Source organism: Schistocerca cancellata, chromosome 9, assembly GCF_023864275.1.
Source record: "Schistocerca cancellata isolate TAMUIC-IGC-003103 chromosome 9, iqSchCanc2.1, whole genome shotgun sequence".
Classification (NCBI taxonomy): domain Eukaryota; kingdom Metazoa; phylum Arthropoda; class Insecta; order Orthoptera; family Acrididae; genus Schistocerca; species Schistocerca cancellata.
Window position 1 is genome coordinate 149,705,627 of NC_064634.1, and position 20,863 is coordinate 149,726,489.

A 20,863-nucleotide genomic window follows, 5' to 3' on the forward strand; every position below is an offset into this window, starting at 1 on the left:
ACAGCTTTTTAAGTTTCTACATGTGCTACATCCTTGCACTTCCTATGGCTAAGTTCTTTGACCATAACGTACAGTTTCTGTATGAGCAACATCTTTACACATGCTACGTGTACGTTCTTTGACAATAGCCCATTTGTATGTAAACACAGTGTATTTCACGTTAGTACAGGGTTAATATGGACAGCACAGTACTTTAATATCCTGCTAGGCACTCCATCATATCCCTGAGAGCCCTTAGTCTTTAGTGATTTAATTATTGACGCAATAGCCCCATTGTCAGTATCACAGGGGAGCATTTCAGACATCATTCTCGGAAATTCCAAATTTCCTGTAGAAACTAAGCTTTTATTTGAAATGATAATTAAATCAAGACCCTAAGCTGTCGACAGGCGTTGATAGAAGAAGGTCAATGGCCGGTTAGCCTTAACTATACGAAGATGGTATTTGATACCATCTTATATAGTTAAGGCTAACCGGCCATTGACCTTCTTATTCTGTGCTGGATGCACACGCTTTGCCCGAAGTCTTACGGGAGTCGGTAAGATTGTCTGCCGCGAGTAATGAGTGTAATGGGCAGGGGCACTACGAATGTAGTGTGTAGACATTAAATTGGGAATGTGGGTCTCACGGGGAGCATGCAAGGGATAAAAACCTGCAGTCGCACTATGTGCCCTCGGTGGCTCAGATGGATAGAGCGTCCGCCATGTAAGCAGGAGATGCCGGGTTTGAGTCGTGGTCGGAGCACACGTTTTCAACTGTTCCCATTGATGTATATCAACGCCTGTTGGCAGCTTATGGTCTTGATTTAATTATCATTTCATTCTAAGAGAGCTGCATGGTCACCGATGGTATCTGTTCTTTCAGACATGTCCGAAAGAACAGGTACCATCTTTATAAGGTTTTATTTAATTCACCAACAATGCTGAGAAAGTGATTGTTTAATACAGTGCATGTATCTAACCTATTAGTAACCGAACATTTTTACTATGAACTGACTTTATATCGTCGATATTGTGCTGCTGACCAGACACTTCCTTCACGACTGACAATATGATTTTAATTTTATCCTGTTAATTAGTTATTCAATTTGCGTACCACATAGTCTTTGCCTTCCTATTCACATTTTTAAGCACCTTACAATATTGTTTGTAATGGGCTACTTAGCTCGATTGGGACTACTTCTAACATTCTGATATAATTCCCACTTTGTTCTACGTGATATCTTTATACCACTAGTCAGCCACCCAGGCTGCCGTTTACTGCTACTACACTGTTTCGAACGTTCTACTGGAAACCAACTTTCAACGAGCATGATAAATGTGTTATGGAAAGCATTGTATTTTTCATCTATGTCATCGGCACTATAACATCCTGCCACTCTTGTTCCTTAACGGGGTTTAGTAATCTTTGTATGCATATAGCTGTTCTTGTGATTTAAAAATTCTTAATGTGAGCCATATGACAAATAATAAGAAAATATTATCAGCCACAGCAACGACAACAGTAATATTAACTGTACTAATTCTTAGTAGTGTATGTGTGTGTGTGTGTGTGTGTGTGTATTAAACCGGGGACCTAGAAACGACACAGAGGCTTCGTCCCGCCGTGGCCCTAATTGGTTCACAACGCCGCTACAGGCCACAGCAGTCCACCCACCCCACCACCGCCCCACACCGAACCGAGGGTTATTTTGTGGTTCGGCCTGCACTCGACCCCCCCACCCCCCACCCCACCCCCTTCCCGGAAACGTCTCATACCAGACGAGTGTAATACCATATGTTTGCGTGGTAGAGTTATTATGGTGTATGCGTACGTGGAGACGGTGTTTGCGCAGCAATAGCCGACATAGTGTAACTGAGGCGGAATAAGGGGAACCAGCCCGCATTCACCGAAGCACATGGAAAACCGCCTTAAAAACCATCCACAGACTGGCCGGCGCACCGGACCTCGACACTAATCCGTCGGGCGGATTCGTGGCGGAGACGGCACGCCTTCCCGCTCAGGAAGCAGCGCGTTAGAACGCGCGGGTTGCCGGGGGGGCAGTTCTTAGCAGTACTCTCATTCTCATTCAGTAGGTGCATTAATAAAAATTATTGCCATTCCTTAACTATGTAAGATATAGGGAGTACTGTATCCGTAAAGCCAGCTCTGAAGACCCTAATCTCATTATGTTAAATAAATGAAAATATTCTTTAAACAAGAAACTTTTGTATGTAAACCTTTTTTAAAAGGATTAAAAAGAATAAAATAATTTGTTCTAGCCTCTTACAGATTCCTAACGCCACAGAGAATTTGCTGTTGTGAATTTTTGATACTTGTGAAAATACTCGTACAATTTAAAACGAAAAAAAGAGGAGTGTACGCAACAGATAATTGTACTCGTGCACCAATTATGTATTGCATTCGCCCCAAGTCTGTCGTTTTAAATTCTATAAACATTTTCATAAATGTCAAAAATTGACAAGCACAAATTTTCAGTACTACCTGTTTATGGTTAGGAATATGTATGAGGTAAGGAGAAATTTTGTTTATACCTTTTAGTCCGTTTTAAAAACGTATTATATCAAAAAGATTTTTATTTATAGGCCTATCATTGTTTTCTGCTTTTTAGTCTGGAGTGTGTCAAATTTTTCAGTCAATTTCAAATATTTTGATGGGATTGCAGTAAATAAATGTAATAAATTTGAGATTATTTCAGTTCCTCTTCGCCTGAGTCAACCAATACATTGCTTATCTTACGAAAAGACCTTGAAGGTAAAAATTATAGAGAATAGAGCTCACACGTGGACTTACCAGAAACGTTCTTACCATGAAGCATTCGCAAGTGGAAGGGACAAATAACTGCGGTGCACAAAGTATCCTCCGCCACACATCAGACAAGAAAGCGAGTTCTGAGATGTGTGGAATTTCAAGTCGAACTCATTAGGAAACGACAGTGGTAAGCACAGTACCCTCCACCACACACCAGACAAGTAAGCGATTTAATGTTGCATTGTCATCGAATTGTCGAAAGTTTCAAGTCACTAGCTCATCGGGAAGTTTGTTGAAAACCAGTCGCAAAATTTGTACGGAACAGACAAGAAAACGACCTAGAAAACGTGTTAAAGATGAAATTCTTGTGTGTGTATGAATGAGGGGCAGCGAGTATCAAGGAGAGCAGAAGCATCGGCTGAGTGCCCAGCGAGCGGCAGCAGAGTAACGACGAGATTTTCTCGCGTCCCGAGCACGGAAACGCACCTGCGGCCGGAGATTCGGCACGTCAGCGCGCCGAGCGGCCTCTAACAAAAGCAGCGCGCAGCCCGGTCGTCTCCTCCCCCTACCCCACCACCCGCCTGCTCACTGCAGACGCACCGCGGCTAGGCACGTGCGCCGCCGACCGGCTGCCGTAGGTTATCTTTGGAGTGCGTAACCGGAGCCCGCCTTTGTGCGGCGTGCCTTTTTTTCCAGGACGCCGACTTGGACGCCGACGCCAGCAGCGCCGTCGCTCTCTGACCCTACCAGCAGTGGGGGAGGCTTCGCTTTGAAGTGTCTGGTCGGCTCAGAGCTCAGGAATTCCACAGTCCACTCCTTTTTACGTCTGTTGGCGCCAAAAAAAGTGGCGCCACTCTATTTCGAGGGAGCATTTCGCAAATAATTAGGTGTTTAAATGAACAGTTACGTGGCGTGATTTACATCATCCGATAAAAAATGGTGAAGTACCCAGAGGGGAGGGGGAGACGAAACGAAACTTCCTGGGTCGAAAGGGATGTGACGTTATTCGATAATCACAAAATCGAGCCATAGTTACTAACATTTAGTCAGTATGAGTCCACTTCTGAATATGACGTTGGATACCCTCTGACCAGGACTCACGCACTTATTCGGTTGGGAAAGTTTTCTCCTGGGTGCCTATTCTGTATCTTTCCGCCATTGTGCCGACCGTTTCGGTACTCAATAGCACCGAACGGTCAAGTACTCGAATTAGAGTCCCTGTGTTATTCAGTATGCATTTCGGCAGCGATACCGTTCGGGTCTAGAGAAGGGAAGCGCTGTTGTCGGTTCGTATCGCGCAAGCCGATCAAAAGCAAGCGGCCACAGATCCGCGCATGCGCACTGCAGCGCGCACAGCGCCACGAACACAAAGCGGCTAGCAGACGACACAGGCGCGCTATGCTTCCAAGTACCGAAAATTGCGTTTACGTTGCCATAACGCATGATGCCGCATTCCATCGAACTGACGTGCCTGCCTTCATCGCCCTTGCCTCCTCCTTATCAGTATCAGGCGCAGTATATCCATTTCCATGATTCTCAACTGAAATGCATAAAAATTTTTGGTTTCTCTGACCGCATGTTTCCATGCATGCTTAATGACGATAGCGTATTTGACTGTATTTTTCAGATTGTCGTAAATGCCGCATTGTGTCATGTTATTCTCATCCACACTGACATCGTCTTTTGGATTTTACGTTTCGGAAAATGAGTTGGGAATAGTGTGTAGAACCACATTGCACAAATACATCTATAAAAACATCCAAAAAATTGATTATGAGAGTTTCAAAGAATAAGAAGATAAACAGAATGTGGTTGTAACACGCTCAAAGAGTCCCAAATGATGAAGTAGCCCACTTCCCTATATGATACGTCAACGATTTGGGTCTTAAAAACAAAATTGAAAAAACGCATTTTCGAGAGCTCCTGCAGTTCGTCGAAGTATATAACATGCATCTCATGAATGAAGATGTTTCGTATATGGTGCTAAGTCTAAAAATAGTACGGCAGAGATCTTTGTCTCTGTCTACTGTGGTTGAGGATTCGATCGCAGATAAATACTTGTGACAAGCAAGATTATGAAGATGACTGCTGCTAGTTACATTCCCAGTAATTTAAGTTGCGCTCTTAGATTCCTGTCTAACCGCATACTCGGAAATCTCTATATATTCGGAAAAAATGGTGAATTATTTCTGACAAGAAAAAATATAAAGGTCACTTTCGGTTGTTTCACTCACAGAAGTTTCATACATCGTATTTTAAACACACAGAAATCACGAAATCATTACTGAGGAAGTGCGCTCTTACATGTTACCCATATTTCTAACAAAGGAAAATAGTCTATTACGAACTCACTTTCCAACCAGGTGCGTCCTCTGGTGATTCTTTAGTAACACAATCACTAAATCCAAAGCTAAAACCGCTAAATATGTTTAAAATAAAAAATTATAGGTGTACATAAACCACAGCTCACCCATCGACAGGGCCAGATCGAAATTCAAAACCTCTCAGTACAATTGTCGTAAAATCGGTGGGAGGACCGTTCGGTAACAAGTCTCAGAAGCTTACTGAATAGGATATTTTGATAAGGAACCGAAAATGACCTCACTACCGAGACTAACCTACTACACCGATTGGTATGAGCGATACGGAATAGGGCCCCTGGGGCAAGCCGGCCCACGACTGTTGCAAATGGTCGTTGATATGCTGGGTACTGGCAGCGGAACTGTTACGGGATTTACGTCCAAGCTGGATCCACACACTTCCTATTGGGAACCTACCTGGGGATGTCGCTGGCTATGGGAATACCTCAACATCACACAGACAGTTCGTACAGACATGTATGATGTGCGTACAAGTATTGTCATGTTGAAAATTGAACTATGACACTGTCACATGAGAGCTAACACATGAGGACGCAGCCTGTCATCAGAGTTCCCTCAATCACTGCCACCGATGACCAGAAGTCTAAACGATGGCTCCCCACACCGAGACGTCAGTAGCAACACTGCTGTCCCCCCAAAACACTGGAAGAAAGCGACCTCACCCCCAATCGCCGCCATACTCCTCAACGATTGTCATCTGGGTAGTGCAGAACTGCAGTTCAGCGCTGGGCTCAATGTGACGCAATCCATTTAGCTGTCCACGCTTCCCCATTAAGGCGCCACTCCAAACACACCCGTTTGTGTTGTGGTGTTTATGGCAGCCTACGCTTGCGACGTTAATTCCATAGTGCGGCTGCTGCTTGTCCCTAACCAATGGTGTGAAATTACACATATTGTTGCAGGGAGTCCAGCGTCTTTTCTCGGATAGCAGATGCCCATATGAAGGGTTACGATGTCGTTGATGTACAGGGTTATTACAAATGATTGAAGCGATTTCACAGCTCTACAATAACTTTATTATTTGAGATATTTTCACAATGCTTTGCACACACATACAAAAACTCAAAAAGTTTTTTTAGGCATTCACAAATATTCGATATGTGCCCCTTTAGTGATTCGGCAGACATCAAGCCGATAATCAAGTTCCTCCCACACTCGGCGCAGCATGTCCCCATCAATGAGTTCGAAAGCATCGTTGATGCGAGCTCGCAGTTCTGGCACGTTTCTTGGTAGAGGAGGTTTAAACACTGAATCTTTCACATAACCTCACAGAAAGAAATTGCATGGGGTTAAGTCGGGAGAGCGTGGAGGCCATGACATGAATTGCTGATCATGATCTCCACCACGACCGATCCATCGGTTTTCCAATCTCCTGTTTAAGAAATGCCGAACATCATGATGGAAGTGCGGTGGAGCACCATCCTGTTGAAAGATGAAGTCGGCGCTGTCGGTCTCCAGTTGTCGCATGAGCCAATTTTCCAGCATGTCCAGATACACGTGTCCTGTAACGTTTTTTTCGCAGAAGAAAAAGCGACCGTAAACTTTAAACCGTGAGATTGCACAAAACACGTTAACTTTTGGTGAATTGCGAATTTGCTGCACGAATGCGTGAGGATTCTCTACCGCCCAGATTCGCACATTGTGTCTGTTCACTTCACCATTAAGAGAAAATGTTGCTTCATCACTGAAAACAAGTTTCGCACTGAACGCATCCTCTTCCATGAGCTGTTGCAACCGCGCCGAAAATTGAAAGCGTTTGACTTTGTCACCGGGTGTCAGGGCTTGTAGCAATTGTAAACGGTAAGGCTTCTGCTTTAGCCTTCTCCGTAAGATTTTCCAAACCGTCGGGTGTGGTACGTTTAGCTCCCTGCTTGCTTTATTCGTCGACTTCCGCGGGCTACGCGTGAAACTTGCCCGCACGCGTTCAACCGTTTCTTCGCTCACTGCAGGCCGACCCGTCGATTTCCCCTTACAGAGGCATCCAGAAGCTTTAAACTGCGCATACCATCGCCGAATGGAGTTATCAGTTGGTGGATCTTTGTTGAACTTCGTGCTGAAGTGTCGTTGCACTGTTATGACTGACTGATGTGAGTGCATTTCAAGCACGACATACGCTTTCTCGGCTCCTGTCGCATTTTGTCTCACTGCGCTCTCGAGCGCTCTGGCGGCAGAAACCTGAAGTGCGGCTTCAGTCGAACAAAACTTTATGAGTTTTTCTACGTATCCGTAGTGTGTCGTGACCATATATCAATGAATGCAGCTACAGTGAATTTATGAAATCGCTTCAATCATTTGTAATAGCCCTGTACAATAAGGCGAGTCTCCCTCCTAGTGGCCAGACGGGGTCGACTGGAACCATGAGGACAAGTATGGCCACTCTCACGATTCCCAAGCAAGCAACATCAGCTCACTGTCACACACAAATGACCCACAAATCTGGATATTACACGATTCAACCAGCTGGCCGAATAGGCACCCAGAATGAGACCCCTTCCGGAACACTCTCTTATACTGATTACGGTGTCTCACATGAGCAGGCCGCATCGTCTCATCCTGCACAGTGATCAAACATCTGATTCTGTCCACACTCCTTGCATACCCCGTCAGGCCTGGTAACAATACTAAAAGTGAACAACAGTGAGCACTTTACCTGTCACTGGAAATTACGCTCATGATCAGAAAAAACAGAACACCTTGAATGACTGAAGATACGATGTTCAGCATTGTGTCCTGTTGCCTAGTAGGCACAGGGTCCGCCATGGGATCCTGATAACTTGTTCCGTGTGTGATGGCATCGACTCGTATAAGGCGCGAATGGCGTCCAGCGCTACAGCCACCAACGTTGCATTCACCTGGTTACAAAGTTTATCGTGGTGGTTGGTATTGGGTCACAGCACTGCATCTGTCGTTTCACCATATCATACATATTTTCGATTGGCGACAAATCTGGTGATCGGCGGGCTAGGGCAAAAGGCTGACATCTTGTGACAGCAAGAAGGCACGTGTTCTTGCAGCAACGTGTGGTAGTGCATTGTCTAGCTGAAAAATGGTGTGTGGGGTGTTGTGCAGAGCCGTCCGCTGTGACCGAGTGGTTCCAGGCGCTTCAGTCTGGAACCGCTCGACCACTACGGTCGCAGGTTCGAATCCTGCCTCGGGCATGGATGTGTGTGTGATGTCCTTACGTTAGTTAGGTCTAAGTAGTTCTAAGCTCTAGGGGACTGATGACCTCAGATGTTACGTCCCTGGCCGTGCGGTAGCGTTCTCGCTTCCCACGCCCGGGTTCCCGGGTTCGATTCCCGGCGGGGTCAGGGATTTTCTCTGCCTCGTGATGACTGGGTGTTGTGTGATGTCCTTAGGTTAGTTAGGTTTAAGTAGTTCTAAGTTCTAGGGGACTGATGACCATAGATGTTAAGTCCCATAGTGCTCAGAGCCATTTGAATAATTTTTTTGAACACGCCAACTGTGATTTGTGTTGTACCTAATCCCATCTCATACCATAAGGCCTTGAGATGGCACCGTATGTCTTGTGTGAATGCATTCACTGTGATGCCGCTCCCCTTGTCTGCCGCGAACCAAAATGCGACCATTTTCAAACAAACAGAACCTGCATTCGTCCCAAACACTACCTGATGCCATTCCTGTCCCATATGACGTCGTTCTATACAGTAATGTCGTTTAGCACATTCGTCCAGTAGGCGGAGAAGTAGACGACGCGCACGTAACCCACGCCATAACAAGCGGTGACGGACTATTACACCCAATAGTGGACCATGTGTTACACTGTTCCACTGTTGCGCCAGAGCAGAGGAGAACGCAGATCTGGCCTGCAATGGTATTAGAATGAAGTGTCGATCCTCTCGGTGGATGATCTGGGTGAAGCGACCTGACACATCTCATCGTGTTCTACTGCCTTACGTCAACCAGTCTTCACACAACCATTGCATTGCACTGCCGAAGCACCATCCCACACGATCAGTCATCCCACACGAAGCACCATCCCATGTTGTGTCTAGACAAGACAGTCTAGACACAAGGCGAGGAAGCCGAAAGCGCACGCGCTTAATTCACGCAGGCTTACTTAGGTCTGAAACAGGATACGTAATGAATGCTATAAAGAAAAGTACGTAGCTGCTGGAATACTTAACTTTAATCCATCATTTGTACACTCCTGGAAATGGAAAAAAGAGCACATTGACACCGGTGTGTCAGACCCACCATACTTGCTCCGGACACTGCGAGAGGGCTGTACAAGCAATGATTACAAGCACGGCACAGCGGACACACCAGGAACCGCGGTGTTGGCCGTCGAATGGCGCTAGCTGCGCAGCATTTGTGCACCGCCGCCGTCGGTGTCAGCCAGTTTGCCGTGGCATACGGAGCTCCATCGCAGTCTTTAACACTGTTAGCATGCCGCAACAGCATGGACGTGAACCGTATGTGCAGTTGACGGACTTTGAGCGAGGGCGTATAGTGGGCATGCGGGAGGCCGGGTGGACGTACCGCCGAATTGCTCAACACGTGGGGCGTGAGGTCTCCACAGTACATCGATGTTGTCGCCAGTGGTCGGCGGAAGGTGCACGTGCCCGTCGACCTGGGACCGGACCGCAGCGACGCACGGATGCACGCCAAGACCGTAGGATCCTACGCAGTGCCGTAGGGGACCGCACCGCCACTTCCCAGCAAATTAGGGACACTGTTGCTCCTGGGGTATCGGCGAGGACCATTCGCAACCGTCTCCATGAAGCTGGGCTACGGTCCCGCACACCGTTAGGCCGTCTTCCACTCACGCCCCAACATCGTGCAGCCCGCCTCCAGTGGTGTCGCGACAGGCGTGAATGGAGGGACGAATGGAGACGTGTCGTCTTCAGCGATGAGAGTCGCTTCTGCCTTGGTGCCAATGATGGTCGTATGCGTGTTTGGCGCCGTGCAGGTGAGCGCCACAATCAGGACTGCATACGACCGAGGCACACAGGGCCAACACCCGGCATCATGGTGTGGGGAGCGATCTCCTACACTGGCCGTACACCACTGGTGATCGTCTAGGGGACACTGAATAGTGCACGGTACATCCAAACCGTCATCGAACCCATCGTTCTACCATTCCTAGACCGGCAAGGGAACTTGCTGTTCCAACAGGACAATGCACGTCCGTATGTATCCCGTGCCACCCAACGTGCTCTAGAAGGTGTAAGTCAACTACCCTGGCCAGCAAGATCTCCGGATCTGTCCCCCATTGAGCATGTTTGGGACTGGATGAAGCGTCGTCTCACGCGGTCTGCACGTCCAGCACGAACGCTGGTCCAACTGAGGCGCCAGGTGGAAATGGCATGGCAAGCCGTTCCACAGGACTACATCCAGCATCTCTACGATCGTCTCCATGGGAGAATAGCAGCCTGCATTGCTGCGAAAGGTGGATATACACTGTACTAGTGCCGACATTGTGCATGCTCTGTTGCCTGTGTCTATGTGCCTGTGGTTCTGTCAGTGTGATCATGTGATGTATCTGACCCCAGGAATGTGTCAAGAAAGTTTCCCCTTCCTGGGACAATGAATTCACGGTGTTCTTATTTCAATTTCCAGGAGTGTATACAGCATTCTTGATGATATAAGTGAGACTCTCTCTAGAAATGGTTAATGGCGCCTTGCTAGGTCGTAGCCATGGACTTAGCTGAAGGCTATTCTAACTGTCTCTCGGCAAATGAGAGAAAGGCTTCGTCAGTGTAGTCGCTAGCAAGTCGTCCGTACAACTTCGGTGAGTGCTAGTCAGTCTCTCTAGACCTGCCGTGTGGTGGCGCTCGGTCTGCGATCACTGACAGTGGCGACACGCGGGTCCGACAAGTACTAATGGACCGCGGCCGATTTAAAGCTACCACCTAGCAAGTGTGGTGTCTGGCGGTGACACCACATCCCACACGAGGGATGTGGTGTCTGGCGGTGACACCACATCCCACACGAGGGATGCGTCACATTCGCTCATGTCAATAAAGCATTCTCTTCAAACTCACTGATTTGACGGCACAGTTCGCGCGTACGTCTACGAGCCATCCTGCACGTCTGCACAAGTCACCCTGATCTTCTGCCTTTGATTTATAGCGACAACTAGAGCCGCAGGAATATTTTACCCGTAGGTGGTGTTGCACCGCGATATCGATGTTCACCTTGAACCCGGAAGACCGACTAGGTTCAAAAGCTAATCATTTTTACAGAACATATTAATGTACCTGTCCTGTCAATATGAACGCCCTGTCTCTAGTCGTTCAAGGTGTTCTGTTTTCTTCTGAACATGAGGGTATAATTCTAAATTATTTACATACCCGCTCATGGTGTGCACCGTGTACGAGGTTACATTGGCATGCCTTACTTTTTTTGTCTTGCGCGATAGTTTGGAAGTAATATTAAACCAGCCTGCCCGGTTGCCCGTGCGGTCTAACGCTCGGCTTTCCGGGCTGGAAGGAGCGCCGGTCGAATCCGCCAGGCGGATTTGTGTCGAGGTCCGGTGAACCGGCCAGTCTGTGGATGGTTTATAGGTGGTTTTCCATCTGCCGCGGCTAATGCGGGCTGGTTCCTCTTATTCCGCCTCAGCTACACTATGTCGACGATTGCTGTGCAAACAAGTTCTCCACGTACGCGTGCAACTATACCACGGAAACATTGGGGTTACACTCGTCTGGCGTGAGACGTTCACTGGTTGGGGGGGGGGGGGGGGGGGGGGGCGAAGCGCACAATACCTGGGTTCGGTGTGAGGCGGTTGGAGGGGTGAAGTGGACTGCGGTAGTCGTCGTGGGGTTGCAGGCCACTGCGGCTGCGGCGGGGACGGAGCCTCTCCGTCGTTTCTAGATTCCCGGTTACCATAACATAATATTATACCACATGATAGGTAGAGACCAATATCTGAATAATTCAGTGAAGAAATATAAAGCAGATAGTTTTGCCAGAAGTAACAACCATACGATCATATTCGGAGGTCATTGAAAGCTACAGTCATGTGCTCCACGATAAGTGTGATGTTCTTAGCGAATAAAGAAAGCTGAAAAATATTGTTTTCTTAGACGCCTTTCAGAATGTATTTGGTATGTTAGACTGTAGTTAATTCTGACGCTGTCACGTCTCTCTACAAAGCACAGCAGGCCCATTTGTTGTAAACGAGAGACCATGCGCAGTTCCTTATGGACACATGGCATATTAACATCGTATTTATGTGCAGAGATAGCCTTTGCTGCTTCCCTTCGTTCATCACAGGCTGTCTTAGCGCCGTCTGCTGTGCTTTGTCGTTTCGTATTAGTACTTTATTGTTCTGGCTTTTTTTACAATTTTTAAAAATTATGTATCCATATCACTCATTTAATTACCTGACCCTTACGGCCCCTACTTGTAACTTAGCTCTCCCCTATTTAAGTACCACGCCAGTCAATCGTCAACACCTACGAGGGTGAAACTCATATAGGGACTTCCAGTAACACGACCTTGGTTCCTGCCAGACCACTTACAACGCTGCAATATACAATCCGTCATCTCGGCTTCTTACTAGTTGATTTTTAGTCTCCCATGTTCGTTTTCGTTTCGTAGTTTACAAAAGCCAGTATCACGCTTTCACCACATTGTGCTTCTGATTAAGACTTCTCGTGTGTATTGTACTTTTTCAGTTGAAGGGGGTCAGAAGCAAATTTCCCAGGAAAATGATCTAAGTGCATGTAGAGCATGGTGATGCGTGTAAAATTGTTGTGGCAATGAGATAAAAGTGAAATTCCGCTCTGTGCTGCTCTCCGGTGAACGAAAAGAAATAAGTCATAAGACATCACGAAACAGCTGGAACCAAAGAGATGCATGGGCTCGTGTGTCTAACAAAACCGGACAGACAAGGCGAAACTCCCACGAATGTCTTCTTGTCAACTCTGTAAAATTAATCTCCAAAGCTTAAGCTTTCTAAATACAAGCATTTTGGACTTGTTTCCATTTATCCCGCCTATCCATCACGAATTCTTCCGCTCGCTTCCTGATGAAGGGTAACCAGGAAGTACAACTGTGGATGACCTGCTTGAAGAACTTAAACCGACTGACGAGAAAGACTTTCTGGAAACAGGTCATGAATAGAATGTTTCTTATTTTTTAGCATTATTTTAACGCTGTATCAACAAAATGGGTTATATTCAAGTAGTATTTTTAATGTTGAGTGTTACCTAAATAAGCTTTTTTATGACACACGAGAAGAGGGATATGATGCAGGTGGTGCGAAATATTTTCAATGTTGGAATAATTCATTAAACAATATTCTTTCTTATTTTGTTTCACTATTTTCAGCAAAAAAGGCATAGTGCCCACGCAGAATTGCAAACACTCTTTGTTACAGCTCTAAATATTTTATGATAACTGAATGGATAACAACCAATAATAAAGCATTATAGAATAAATATAAATCACCTTCTTCTTAATTCACAATATTCTGGAATCAACGGAATGCAAGTCCATACAGACCTATACGAAATGTGATATAAAAATGATTATTTATATTAATCTGTTATTGCATCATGCAAACGAAAAATGCTACAAAGTATTTTTGTTTCTAATGTACACAAAAAATTGATATTCCGTTTTGCAATCTCAAGACACTTCTGAAACCATGTGAACTTGAACTTCAATCTTCTCAAAACTACAAGAAGTGTACTTATACCCATTTCCTTCTGACTCCCTCACTTGGATTGTAAATATGTTGTTCGTATTCTGATGGAGTTCTGCTCGCATCCGTAACACGGGGTGGGGTAAATGATCCCTTATTTCGTTTTGTTTCATACAAAACTGAAGCTGGTTGCGTTACGTGGTGTTCTGTGGACTTTGTTGTATTATTACCGCTTATTGTGGACTTTGTTGTATTATTACCGCTTACAGATCTGTACATGAACTGGTTGATTGAAATACATTTTATTGTGCTTTATTTTCGTTTGTATCCTTTTTCCATAGTTTCTCGTTAATTGAGAATCCATGTTAGTACCTTTGACAGTATTGGTATTTAACTTTATTACATATTGTCATGGAATGAGTACCTGAGTCTGCTTTGAATGGCGTTACTTCTTGCCACAGTACCTTCCATTTCCCAGTGGCTTGCAGAGTATGCGTATTGGTGTAGATGAGTATGCTTTGTAGTCTTGATGATTATAGAATTATTACTTGCAAATGCTATAACGCTATAGAGGTTAAGCAAACTTTTTAACACGTTATTAACTGGTACTACAAACAGCACATTTTAGCAGAAGCCAGTGAAAATTTCGGTGGCCTCCATTAAATGCGAGAGCACGAAAAACGGAAGGGAACAAAAGTAACATAGAAGACGAACAATATGCTTACAAAGCATTTAAATCGAGCATTTGACACACGGGTTCGTAAGCAGTAACAAGTAGACATGAGTCCACAGAATAGTGTGTGACGAAATCAGCTTTTGTTTCAAATGAGAAAAAATGAGACAAATGACCCAATATTACAGGCGAGTGCAAAAATTAAGCAGAATACGTGCAACAGATTTACAATGCAATCCAAAGAGTGCCGTACACACAAGAAGCTCGTAATCAGGAACATAACTTCCACGAGATATCAGCCACACTGTAAAAACTGCAGTATTAAAGTTTACAAACAAATAAACTGTAACACCAGGTCCACCCATAAAATATAAATGAAAAATATTATCGTCTAGTGCTCGTATTCCGCAAAGCACGAACACCGATTATCGCGCCGTATTTTCCCCAACTCAAAGTTCACCGCCAGGCCACGCGAAGCGCTACTGTCGGTCGCTGTGTCCGTATCGTAACATGAGCCTAACACTTCTGATATTTTGGTGTTCTGTGCTCTGATCTCTCAGGACGTCTGACGGGTAAGTTCGAGAGACGTAATTATGCCGATTAGACTGATAGTTACTTACATGCCCCAGAGATCATTTGATCTACACTCCTGGAAATTGAAATAAGAACACTGTGAATTCATTGTCCCAAGAAAGGGAAACTTTATTGACACATTCCTGGGGTCAGATACATCACATGATCACACTGACAGAACCACAGGCACATAGACACAGACAACAGAGCATGCACAATGTCGGCACTAGTACAGTGTATATCCACATTTCGCAGCAATGCAGGCTGCTATTCTCCCATGGAGACGATCGTAGAGATGCTGGATGTAGTCCTGTGGAACGGCTTGCCATGCCATTTCCACCTGACGCCTCAGTTGGACCAGCGTTCGTGCTGGACGTGCAGACCGCGTGAGACGACGCTTCATCCAGTCCCAAACATGCTCAATGGGGGACAGATCCGGAGATCTTGCTGGCCAGGGTAGTTGACTTACACCTTCTAGAGCACGTTGGGTGGCACGGGATACATGCGGACGTGCATTGTCCTGTTGGAACAGCAAGTTCCCTTGCCGGTCTAGGAATGGTAGAACGATGGGTTCGATGACGGTTTGGATGTACCGTGCACTATTCAGTGTCCCCTCGACGATCACCAGTGGTGTACGGCCAGTGTAGGAGATCGCTCCCCACACCATGATGCCGGGTGTTGGCCCTGTGTGCCTCGGTCGTATGCAGTCCTGATTGTGGCGCTCACCTGCACGGCGCCAAACACGCATACGACCATCATTGGCACCAAGGCAGAAGCGACTCTCATCGCTGATGACGACACGTCTCCATTCGTCCCTCCATTCACGCCTGTCGCGACACCACTGGAGGCGGGCTGCACGATGTTGGGGCGTGAGCGGAAGACGGCCTAACGGTGTGCGGGACCGTAGCCCAGCTTCATGGAGACGGTTGCGAATGGTCCTCGCCGATACCCCAGGAGCAACAGTGTCCCTAATTTGCTGGGAAGTGGCGGTGCGGTCCCCTACGGCACTGCGTAGGATCCTACGGTCTTGGCGTGCATCCGTGCGTCGCTGCGGTCCGGTCCCAGGTCGACGGGCACGTGCACCTTCCGCCGACCACTGGCGACAACATCGATGTACTGTGGAGACCTCACGCCCCACGTGTTGAGCAATTCGGCGGTACGTCCACCCGGCCTCCCGCATGCCCACTATACGCCCTCGCTCAAAGTCCGTCAACTGCACATACGGTTCACGTCCATGCTGTTGCGGCATGCTAACAGTGTTAAAGACTGCGATGGAGCTCCGTATGCCACGGCAAACTGGCTGACACCGACGGCGGCGGTGCACAAATGCTGCGCAGCTAGCGCCATTCGACGGCCAACACCGCGGTTCCTGGTGTGTCCGCTGTGCCGTGCGTGTGATCATTGCTTGTACAGCCCTCTCGCAGTGTCCGGAGCAAGTATGGTGGGTCTGACACACCGATGTCAATGTGTTCTTTTTTCCATTTCCAGGAGTGTATTTTTTATCGAAATGATGTGAAACGACTCAGTTTACAGGATTGGTATATATGATTAGTTCTAACGTTAGTAACCAATTATTTTTAGTCCTAGTCACGCAGTTGCTTTTTTTGTAACCGGCTTCTTATTATATTCATCTTATTATAGTGTTTTTATGATGTTTGTTGACAAGTTGTTTTTCAGCATTGTTTAGTTTACATAACTCATATCCATTTTAATAACAGGCGAGTTCACACTCCATTATGTCAGCTTATTGTTTTTAAAACGTATGTGAACGAATTCCTTTGAATATTTATGTATTTGAACTGTCGTTGACGATTTTTATTGCTGCCATTTGACTAATTCTCTTGTAGATTAGTGTTTGACATTATGCAGATACTGCTAAATAATGGTCTTGGGGGCAGAAATCGGTCGTGGTTTTAAATAAACAGAAAAGTGCAACTGGTGAGAACACTTTCTTCACATGTGAGGAATCGCCATCTAGACGTTCCACATGCTGAACAAGAAGTTACAAATAGAACATTAGTAAATGGGAAGAGTTAAAGAGTAATGGGAGACAACGGAAGACCTTTGTCGTTCGTCAAACTTCGAACCGAAGAAGATTTCCTGTCCACTGCGAGCACTCACTTGAACACTTAGGCTATGTAAGCGCATCCGCAAGCCGGCCTTCGTCTGTCGGTAAGGCACCAACTTCCAGTTCTCACCACATACTCATTATACTGCAAGCTCAGCTTATCTGAACAGTTTGCAGTCGTATCATTTAATGTCGCTGCATCTTCATCGATCCGTCGTTGGAATTTCAGTGAATTTAATTAACTTCAAGAAGAGTAAACTCATTCCTGCGTAATCCATTTTCTTTGCGCGAAGCAAGCTCTAGTAATCAGTAAAGATGGAATGGCACAAGATGCAAAAATCAGGAAAGGTGTAAGGCGAGGTCACTGCTTGTCACCAGAAGTATTTCATTTGTGTATTGTAGCTGATGTAAAGGAATATCTCGATGTGGAAGTTCTTTGTTGCGGATTGATACGGTTCGCTTTGGAAATAACAGCCGTTGTCGGAAGTGAACAGAAATTGTGTTTGTGTGAGTGTGTGTGTGTTTATGTGTTTGTATGTGTGAGTAAGTGTGTGTGAGAGAGAGAGACAGACAGAGAGAGAGAATTTGGTGGACTTAGGACGTTCAGCTGAAGATTATTAACACCCTTGCTAAAACAATCCATGGCGAATAGAAACTGAGTGAGGTGCTTGATGAAATGCATCATATGCTAACTGATGGATACAGAAACTAAGGTAGCGACATTCGTATAAGAGACTCACTTAGACGTGAACGAATTTTGTTATCTCAGGGATAGGATAGTTATAGAAAGGGGAGAAACACGGGCGCACTAGGAAGGATTGAAAGCAAAAGAGATTTTATCAAACGAAACAATTCCTAATATCCATACGTATAAAACGAGATCAGAAAAATATTCACAGTAAGCTATGTTTCGATCACTTGTAGGGTTTGGTTTCCATTGTAGTGAACAACACTGTGTAAGTAGGCTGTTTAGGTTTTTATGTTGGTAACGTCACGCAGCGCTCTGTATGAAAATCACTGGCTGTGCTGTGTGCATTCTGTGGCTGGTTGGCATTGTTGGAATATTCGCTATTGTAGTGTTGGGCAGTTGGATGTGAACAGCGCGTAGCGTTGCGCAGTTGGAGGTGAGCCTCCAAGCCGCCAGCAGTGGTGGATGTGGGGAGAGAGATGGCGGAGTTTTGAGAGTGGATGATCTGCACGTGTGTCCATCAGAGACAGTAAATTTGTAAGACTGGATGTCATGAACTGATACATATATTATGACCTTTGAACTCTATTAAGGTAAATACATTGTTTGTTCTGTATCAAAATCTTTCATTTGCTAACTATGCCTATCATTAGTTAGTGCCTTCAATAGTTAGAATCCTTTATTTAGCTGGCAGTATTGGCGCTCGCTGTATTGCAGTAGTTCGAGTAACGAAGATTTTTGTGAGGTAAGTGATTCATGAAAAGTATAGGTTATTGTTAGTCAGGGCCATTCTTTTCTAGAGATTATTGAAAATCAGATTGCGTTACGCTAAAAATATTGTGTGTCAGGTTAGTGTTGATCAGAATAAGTAAAGGGCGAAATGTCCGAGTACGTTCAGTTTTGCTCAGCTGTTTGAAAATCAAATAACGTAAGAGGTTTATCAACACAGTAATTCATTAATTTCTCTAAGGGGACGTTTTAACTGTAGCTGCTGTCCTCTCTTTAAAAATACACAGAAAAAATTTAAAATTAGCAGGGTATTGCCAGTTGGAGGGTTGATTATGTGGGATATAACGAATCCATTAATGGGAAATAATTAGTTAAGAATTGCTTACCCCTTAGAACCAGGTTTTAATCGACCAATTAAGCGCTATAATTGTAAATTGTTGGAGTCCGACAACGATGGGACTCTTATTTACATTAACAGTGATGTTGCAGATAAGGCCAGGAAAACTTCTTCGAAAGATTTTTATGCGAGAAAAAGGGCTCAAGGATACCAGATTCTCAACACCCTGGCACCGAATGTACAGCACGCAATGTAGGCCTACGTCCGCTGCTTTCGGCTCTATATGGCCACGTCTTCCCAAATGTGTGAGTTGCTCGTTCTTGGCTTAGGTACCGGGCGAGGTAGTGCAGTGGTTAGCACATTGGACTCGCATTCGGGAGGACGACGATTGAAACCCGCATCCGGCCATCCTGATTTTGGTTTTCCGTGGTTTTCCAAAATCGCTTCCGGCAAATGACGGGATGGTTCCTCTGAAGTGGCACGGCCAATTTCCTTCCCTATCCTTCCCTAATCTGATGGGTCTGATGATTTCGCTTTTTGGTCCCTTCCTCCAAATAAACCAACGAACTTGGCTTAGGTAAAGCTAGAGGCGTGGTTGCTTCTGGCAGGCAACCCCCTTTTGGGTTGGTATCCTGAACCAGATGGCGGGCCACCTGATTAACGCCACGTGAGCAGTTTTCCATGAGGCGAGCCCTTTGCTGTATATTCCATCCTTTTCACTCAGGTGCCATTGGTACAGTGCTTGTTGGAGTAACTAGCTACAGCAGAGCAGTGTGCTGTTTCTAGGTTTTCCGTAAAATGTCTGCTGTTTCATCTAAAGTCGACGCACCTTTCGCCCACAGCTAGTCAGTAAACTAACAGGGTTCTCACAGATCAATGTCAGTAGCCCAATACCAACTGTGTTCTCACTGCTGAAATCATTAATAAACACCTTTCACTTCTATTTATCTGATAAATGGAAGTCTTATTGTTGAGTAACGGCTGCGGGAAGAAGATAACTTGTGTGTGAAATAATTTCTTTTGCACTGTGACATCTCCCTCCCCACTCGCCACTGAAAACTAAATAACTAAATTTCAAGCTTCATCCTACTGGGCCTCCGACCTTGTCAGCCACAGCCTCCAGGCGTCACTGGGTGCAGATACGGAGGACATGGAGAGTCGTGGGGTCAACACACCGCTCTCCCAGAGGTTGTCAGTTTTCGTGACCTGTAGCCGCTGCTTCTTGGTCAAGTAGGTCCTCAGCTGGCATCACGAGGCTGAATGCACTCCAGTAGATCAACAGCTCTTGGTGGCCCACATGGTCGCCCACCGAGTGGCAACCTCGCCGGACGGTGCTTAACTTCGGTGATCTGACGGGAACCGGTGTATGCGACGCGGCACGGCCGTTGGTCTACCACTCCTCCCCCACCCTAATGCCACCACACGCAATCGACTCCTCATCCAAGCCTTTCCCCACACTGAAGTGTATGGAAGCAAAAAGGGAGAAGGGGGAGGCAAGGAATCCTCTGAGATGAGGTGTTAAAGGAAAAATTGGAAGATACAGTGGATTGATCGGGCAGAGATATCGTACGAGTCATCGAGAAACAATGTCAACGTCCCTACCTTAGTTTCCGCAGCCGTCAGTTAGCACACGATGCATTTCACTGACCGCCTCACTCAGCCTCTGTTCGCCACGGACTATTTTAGCTAGGGCGCTAATAATCTTCAGCTGAACGTACTAAGTCCACCAAACTCTCTCTCTCTTTCTTTGTCTCTCTCTCTCGCTCAATCACACACACTCACACACACACACACACACACACACACACACACACACACACACACACACAATTTCCGATCATTTTCGCCTTTAGTAAAGAATAGGTGCTGCTTCAAGAAATACACTTGTACGTAGTGCAATAAAACACTTCGTCTCGGGTACACAGAAATTTTTCCTTACGATATTCCTAACAAAACAGTTACACGGCCTACATCGTAGTAATTTGCGATTTTTTGTCGTTTCAAGTGCCCTAAGGCGTCCACGGAACCGACGATCAGATGAAGCGTTTA